Source organism: Pongo pygmaeus, chromosome 5 (genome assembly GCF_028885625.2).
Source record: "Pongo pygmaeus isolate AG05252 chromosome 5, NHGRI_mPonPyg2-v2.0_pri, whole genome shotgun sequence".
Taxonomy (NCBI): domain Eukaryota; kingdom Metazoa; phylum Chordata; class Mammalia; order Primates; family Hominidae; genus Pongo; species Pongo pygmaeus.
The window spans coordinates 139,991,840-140,000,362 of record NC_072378.2 but is presented as its reverse complement, the minus strand read 5'-3'; the positions used below and the strand labels follow the sequence as shown (position 1 = coordinate 140,000,362).

The 8,523-nt window shown below is 36.9% G+C and overlaps 1 pseudogene; it reads left to right on the top strand.

The window, feature by feature from the left end:
• The first annotated feature begins 3,769 nt into the window (after positions 1-3,769).
• LOC129039285 (ATP synthase F(0) complex subunit B1, mitochondrial-like) lies at positions 3,770-4,550 on the top strand (annotated as a pseudogene).
• The last annotated feature ends 3,973 nt before the right edge of the window (positions 4,551-8,523 follow it).

Here is an 8,523-nt window from a genome sequence, read left to right as displayed (position 1 = left end):
CTTGGTGGCACGTGCCTATAATCTCAGCTACTCGGGAGGCGGAGGCGAGAGAATCACATGAACCCAGGAAGCAGAGGTTGCAGTGAGTCAAGATCGTGCCATTGCACTCCAGCCTGAGCAACAAGAGCAAAACTCCGTCTCAAAAAAAAAAAAGGCCAGGCGCAGTGGCTCACGCCTGTAATCCCAACACTTTGGGAGACCAAGGCTGGCAGATCACAAGGTCAGGAGATCAAAACCATCCTGGCTAACACGGTGAAGTCCCATCTCTACTAAAAATACAAAAAATTGGCCAGGCGTGGTGGTGGGTGCCTGTAGTCCCAGCTACTCAGGAGGCTGAGGCAGGAGAATGGCGTGAACCTGGGAGGCGGAGCTTGCAGAGATCGCGCCACTGCACTCCAGCCTGGGTGACAGAGCAAGACTCCGTCTCAAAAAAAAAAAAAAAAAGAAGGCACAGAGAGAAAAACAAAAGGAGCATTGGTGAGCTGTGCAGCAATTTCAGGTAACCTAGCTTACATGTAATTGAAGTCCTTGAATCAGAGAGTAAAAAAAAAAAAAAAATTGAAGAAATTAAAACTGAAAATATTTCAAACTTGATAAGAGCAATAAACACACAGATTCAAAACACATACAAAAATCTTCAACAAAATAGTAGGTAACCAAATCCATCAGCATATCAAAAAGATAATCCACCATGATCAAGGGTGTTTTATACCAGGGATGCAGGGATGGTTTAACATATAGAAGTCAGTAAATGTGATATACCACATAAACAGAATTAAAAACAAAAATCACATGATTATCTCAATAGATGCAGAAAAAGCATTTGATAAAATCCAGCAACCTTTATGATCAAAACCCTCAGCAAAATTGGCATAGAAGGGACATACCTTAAGGTAATAAAAGTCACCTGCAACAAACCCAGAGCAATCATTACACTGAAGGGGGAAACGTTGAAAGCATTCCTCCTGAGAAATGGAACAAGACAAGGATGCCCACTTTCACCACTTCTACTCAACATAGTACCGGAAGTCCTACCCAGATCAATCAGACAAAAGAAAGAAATAAAGGACATCCAAATCAGTAAAGAGGAAGTCAAATTGTTGCTGTTTGCTGATGATATGATCATATACCTAGAAAACCCTAAAGACAGGAGGCTGAGGCAGGACAATCGCTTGAACCCAGGAGGCGGAGGTTGCAGTGAGCCGAAATCGCACCACTGCTCTCCAGCCTGGCGACAGAGCAAGACTCCATCAAAAGAAAGAAAAGGAAAGAAAGAGAAAGAGAAAGGAGAGAAAGGGAAAGAGAAATGGAAAGGGAAAGGGAAAAGAAAGGCAACTCTAAAGACTCATCCAAAAAACTCCTAGAACTGGTAAGTGAATTCAGCAAAGTTTCAGAATACAAAATTAATGTACAAATCAGTAGCTCTGCTATACACCAACAGCAACCAAGCTGAGAATCAAATCAAGAACTCAATCCCTTTCACAATAGCTGCAAAAAATAAATAGAATACTTAGGAAAATACCTAACCAAGGAGGTGAAAGACCTCTACAAGGAAAACTATAAAACACTGCTGAAAGAAATCATAGATACAAACAAATGGAAACACATCCCATGCTCTTGGACGGGTAGAATCAATATTGTGAAAATGACCATACTGCCAAAAACAATCTACAAATTCAATACAATTCCCATCAAAATACCATTATCATTCTTCACAGAAATAGAAAAAAAAATCCTAAAATTCATATGTAACCGAAAAAGAGCCCACATAGCCGAAGCAAGACTAAACAAAAAGAACAAATTTGGAGGCATCACATTACCCGACTTCAAACTACTATAAGGCCATAGTCACCAAAACAGCGTGGTACTGTTATAAAAATAGGCACATAGACCAATGGAACAGAATAGAGAACCCAGAAATAAATATTTATGGCTAACTGAGCTTCGACAAGGCAAACAAAAACATAAAGTGGGGAAAGGTCACCCTATTCAACAAATGGTGCTGGGATAATTGGCTAGCCATATGTAGAAGAATGAAACCGGATCCTCATCTCTTACTTTATACAAAAATCAACTCAGGATGGATCAAAGACTTAAATCTAGGACTTGAAACCATAAAGATTCTAGAAGATAACATCGGAAAACCCTCCTAGACGTTGGCTTAGGTAAAGATTTCATGACCAACAACCCAAAAGGAAATGCAACAAAAACAAAGATAAATAGGTGGGACTTAATTAAACTAAAAAGCTTCCGCACAGCAAAAGAAATAATCAGCAGAGTTAACAGACAACCCACAGAGTGGGAGAAAATCTTCACAATCTATACATCTGACGAAAGACTAATATCCAGAATCTACAAAGAACTCAAAGAAATCAGCAAGAAAAAAAAAGCAGACAATCCCATCAAAAAGTGGGCTAAGGACATAAACAGACAATTCTCAAAAGAAGATATACAAATGGTCAACAAGTATTAATATATGGAAAAATGCTCAACATCACTGATTATCAGGGAAATGCAAATCAAAACCACAATGCAATACCACCTCACTCCCTTAAGAATGACCATAATCAAAAAATCAAAAAATAATAGATGTTGGCATGGATGTGGTGAAAAGGAAACAGTTTTACACTGTTGGTGGGAACATAAACTAGTACAACCACTGTGGAAAACAGTGTGGAGATTCCTTAAAGAACTAAAAGTAGATCTACCATTTGATCCAGTAATCCCACTACTATATATCTACCCAGAGGAAAAGAAGTCATTATACAAAAAAGATACTTGCTCATGCATGTTTATAGCAGCACAATTTGCAATTGCAAAAAATGTGGAACCAGCCCAAATGCCCATCAATGAGTATTTAAAGAAAATGTGATATATAGAGAGATAGAGATAGAGATATACCATGGAATACTACTCAGCCATAAAAAGGAACGAAATAATGGCATTCACAGCAACTTGGATGGAATTGGAGACTGTTATTCTAAGTGAAGTAACTCGGGAATGGGAAACCAAACATCGTATGTTCTCACTCACATGTGGGTGCTAAGCTATGAGGACCCAAAGGCATAAGAATGATACATTGGACTTTAGGGACTCGGGGGAAAAAATGAGGGGTGGCAAGGAATAAAAGACTATACATTGGGTACCGTGTACACTGCTTGGGTGATGGGTGCACCAAGATTTCAGACATCATCACTAAAGAATTTATTCATGTAACCAAACACCACCTGTCCCCTCAAAACCTATTAAAAAATAAAAAATAAAATAAATATAAATAAATAAAACATAGGAAACCAAACCTAACACAACTGTGAAAAGAAATGCACAAATCCACAACTATAGTTGGAGATTAAAATTCACCTCTCTCAATATTTGATAGAACAAGTAGACAGAAAATTATCTAAAACATGGAATACTTGAACAATACGATCAACTAAGTTGACCTAATCGACATTTATAGAAGAATCCACCCAACAACAGTAGAAAACACATTCTTCTCATGTGCATGTGAAATATTCATGTGTGTGTGAAACATAGACCACATTCTGGGACATAAAACCAGTTTAAATAAATTTAAAAGAATTTAGGTCATACAAAGTCTATTCTGTGACTACAGAGGAATAAAATTTTTAAAATGAATAACATAGAAATCTCTAGAAACCAAACAACACACATCTATATAACCCAAATATTAAAGAATTCAAAAGGCAAATTGGCTCTGGTTGGAGTCACAGGGATGCTAAGACCACTGCCTGGGCCTTCGCTGACCATGCTGTCCCAGGTGGCACATTCTGCCACCACCGTGGTGGCCTCCTCTCTGAAGAATACAGCCTTCATACGTCCAGGGATATCGCAGGCAACAAAGACCTTTCACACAGGGCAGCCATGCCTTGCCCTTCTGCCACCTCTTCCTGAATATGGAGGGAAAGTTCATTTGGGGTTGATCCCTGAGGAATTCTTCCAGTTTCTTTATCCTAGAACCGGTGTAACAGGACCCTATGTGCTCAGAACTGGGCTTATCTTGTATGGTTTATCCAAAGAAATATATATGATTACCCCAGAGACCTTGTCTACCACATCAATAGTATGGTTACTTGTCCAAATAATTTTAAAATATGGTGCCTCTATTGGAGATTTTGCTGAAAAATTCAATGAGCAAAAAATTGCCCAACTAGAAGAGGTGAAGCAGGCTTCTATCAGACAAATCCAGGATGCAACTGATTTGGAGAAGTCACAGCAGGCACTCGTTCAGAAGCACCATTACCTTTTTGATGTGCAGAAAAACAACATTGCTATGGCTTTGGAGGTTACTGGGAACAACTGCATAGACTATATAAGGAAGTAAAGAATCACCTGGACTATCATATAACTGTGCAGAGCATGATGCTTCGAAAGAAACGAGAACACATGATAAATTGGGTGGAGAAGCACGTGGTGCAGAGCATCTCTGCACAGCAGGAAAAGGAGACAATTGCCAAGTGCATTGCCAATCTAAAGCTGCTGGCAAACAAGGCTCAAGCACAGCCAGTTATGTAAATGTATCTATCCCAATTGAGACAACTAGAAACAGTTGATTGACTAAATGGAAACTAGTCTATGTGACAAAATCTTTCTGTATTGTAGTATTTTTGTATTCTGTATTCTGTATTTTTAGGAGACATAAACTATAACTTCAGTAGAAGTTTCCTCTCCTAAAAATGAAAAGTTTGTTTCATATAGTGAGAGAACTAAACCTATTGGCCAGTCAGATGGTTCTCATCCTTATTACTCTGCATTTCAGTTGTTCCATGATCGCTTTTGAATAAGCAGTTTGCCTTTATTAAAACTTGCTGCCTGACTCAAGATTACCAAGTTATAATTTAAACTTGTAATTAATTATACCATCTTGCAATATAGTGATAATTGAATGAAAAAATGGCAAATTGAATTGGAAAGTATTTTAAACTGAATGAAAATGAGAAGGCAACATACCTAAATTCATAGAATACCACAAAAATCATTTTAAATGGGGAGACTTACAACACTACATGACTATATTAGAAAATAAGGTCTCAAATCAATGAACTCAGCTTCAACTATAAGAAAACAGAACAGGGCTTGGTAAACTACAGCACTTGGGTCAAACCAAGATCACTGCACATTTTTAGAGATAAAATTTTATTGGCACAGTCTTGCACGTTCATTTACATCCTAGAGGGGCATACATACTTCAGTGGCAGAGTTGAGTAGTTGTACAAAGACTGTGTGGCTCAAAAAGCTAAAATATTGCCATGTCATCCTTTGCGTAAGAAGTTTACTCACCCCTGAACTGGAAAAAGAAGTGCAAATTAAACCCAAAGACTATGGAAGAAAATAAATAAGGATTACAACAGAGTTCAGTGTAATTTAGAAAATACAGAATCAATACAGGAAAGCTTTGGTTCATTGAGAAAAATATATGAAAGTGATACTAATCAGAAAAACACAAATTATCAATATGAGAAATGATAGAGGAGACCTCCCTACAGAAACTACATATAATAAAAGAAAAATACAGGCCAGGTGCAGTGGCTCATGCCTGTAATCCCAGCACTTTGGGAGGCCGAGGCAGGCGGATCAAGAGGTCAAGAGATCGAGACCATCCTGGCCAACATGGTGAAACTCTACTAAAAATACAAAAATTAGCTGGGCATGCTGGTGTACATCTGTAGTCCCAGCTACTTGGGAGGTTGAGGCAGGAGAATAGCTTGAACCTGGGAGGCAGAAGTTGCAGTGAGCCAAGATCATGCCATTGTACTCCAGCCTGGGCAACAGAGCGAGACTTCGTCTCAAAAAAACAAACAAACAAACAAATAAATAAATAAATAATAAATGGAAAATATGAAAATAATATGAACTTCCTGCTAATAAGTTCAACAACTTAGATGGAATAAACAAATTTCTCCAAAGACATAAATGACCAAAACTCACTAAACTAAGTAATCTGAACAATTCTATATTTATTAAAAAAATCAATGTGTAACTAAAAAATCTTCTCACAAAGAAAATCCCATGCCAACATGTCTTTCCAAAATGTAAGGAAGAAATAATATGTATTGTTACATGAACTCTTCCAAAAAAATTGAAGAGTTTGAATTCTCCCCATCTCAACTTATAAAGTTACCATTACCCTGATACCAAAACCAGGCAAAGACATTAACACAAGAAAATCCTATACCAATATCCCTCATGAATAAAAATGCAATTTTTTTAATTTAACAAATCAAATCCAACAATATATAAAAATGATAATACATCATGAAAGAGTGGAATTTATCTCATGAAAACAGTGTTGGTAAACAATTTTGGCTTAGCATTTGAAAATCAATCAACTTAATTTATCTTATTAATACACTAAAAAATAAAATCCATATGATTATCACAGTAGAAGCATAAAAAGCATTTGACAAAATCCAACATAAATTTCTGATAAAAACTCTCAGCAAAATAGGAATATAAGAAAACTTTATCAACTTCATAAAAGACATGATGAAAAACTACAGCTAACTAACATGGTACTTAATAATGAAAGATTGGATATTTTCCCCTTAAGACTAGAAAAAATGCAAAGATATCTGAACTTACATCTAGTTAACATTGTAGTGAAGGTTCCAGCTAGTGAAATAAGGAGAGAAAAAGGAATAAAAGGTATCCAGATTTGAATAGAAGAAGTAAAACTCTATTGTGAAACAACATTGTGCAAAAATAACCCAGGAAACCTACAAAAAACCCTGCTAGACCTCATAGTGAATTTATCAAGTGTCTTTAGTTTGTTCAGCATGCTGTAACAAAATACCATAAACTAGGTAGCTTATAAACAATAGAAATTTATTTCTCACAGATCTGGATGTTGAGAAGTCCAAGATCAAGGAACCAACAGATTCTTACAGAAATATATGCAACCAAGCTAAATCCGTGATCTATGTTGTCCAGTGTGAGATTGGTGCAGTAATCAGGGGACAGTCTAGCTAACAAAAAGTAACATAAGAATAGTTCAATGTCCTCCCTTGAGTTTTCTGAATGCCATGAATTGTATAGTCTCCAGCGAGACTTCTCAAAATTTCCATTTTCCTTCCAACACTTTTGTCATACTATGCTGGTTTTCGGCCACATTTTACAGAAATGTCTTCCCCTGGCCCATCTGCTTGTTATCCTTTTTCTTGTCATTCCTGATTCTGCATCACAAAAGACTAACCAAATAGTCTGGCAACAGCAGATCTGTCCATGGGAGTCAAAGAAAGGGGTAAGTCTGAGTGGGCAACACTGGAATTCTTTGACCAATTCAAGGATGAGGAAAACCTGGGAACATTCATGCATTGAAAGGAAGAACACTGATGTGCTTAAAAGCACAGGCTCTAGAGCTAGAATTCTAGGATCCTGCGTCAGGCTCTGTTATTTACCAGCTGTGTGACATTGATAAGTTTATCTAACCTTTCCGAGCTTCATTTGTCTTATCTGTAAAATGGAGATAATAATCATAACTTCCTAAGATAACTCTTTGAGCATTAAACGATTTAATACATGTGAGGTACTTAGAATTACACCTGGCACATATGAGGCTCTCTAAGCTAGTACTTAATTGCTATTCATATGTGTAGTAATAACTTCGACCCTTTCAAACATAGGTACTTTTTGAGATCCAAAATGGAATGGGCAGTCTCAAGAGATACTGATCTCCCTATTTCTAGAAGTGATCAAACTGATACTAGAGGAATGCTCCACCGAGAAAGTACACATCACATTCATTAATTTGATACTGATTGGACCAGGACTGCATAGAGTCCCTTTCATATATAAAGGTCTATATTTCTATGCATCTTTTCTGCCTCGGTTATTTTCTTCCTGTTTCCACCATTCATCCACCCCAGATCAGAGAATCTTGAATTCTCTTGATCCTAGGCATTTTTTTTTCTTTAGCTTGAAGGTGTTTTGTAAAAAAGCTTTCTTTCAGATAACAAAACTGACAATTCACAAAATAGGGAAATAAAAATATGTTAACCTCACAGGAAATCAAATATTTTATAATACAAAGAATGTCCCTGCCTTGTGTACGCACAAGATTGTAAGCACTGAGAATTTTGTAAAAAATATATAATGTTTTTAGCCAACTGACACCCACACAAAACAAGTCTTTCTGCAAGATGGATAAAACAGGAAAACTAATTTGAATTTAATGTTTTCTAAGTAGAGAATTTACAGGTATTCCACTATAAAATATGTTTCTCTGGTTTTCTTCTTTTTCTACTTCTTTTGCATTCAAGGAAATTCTAATAAACAGTTGAGCTTTTTATCCTGGTGTTCAAAGGAAAATGTATCTTCTAATCAAAGGAAAATCAATGACAATTATCAGAGTTTGTTTCCACATCTAACCTTATCTCCTTTACTCTACCTCCCCAAATGGTGGGGTATTCTTTCAGTTAAACGCCACCACCACCTTCTTTGAGAACTTGCCCCCCTCTTCCTATACCTTTCACCTTCCTCTCCTTTCTGACTTTCCCACTTCAA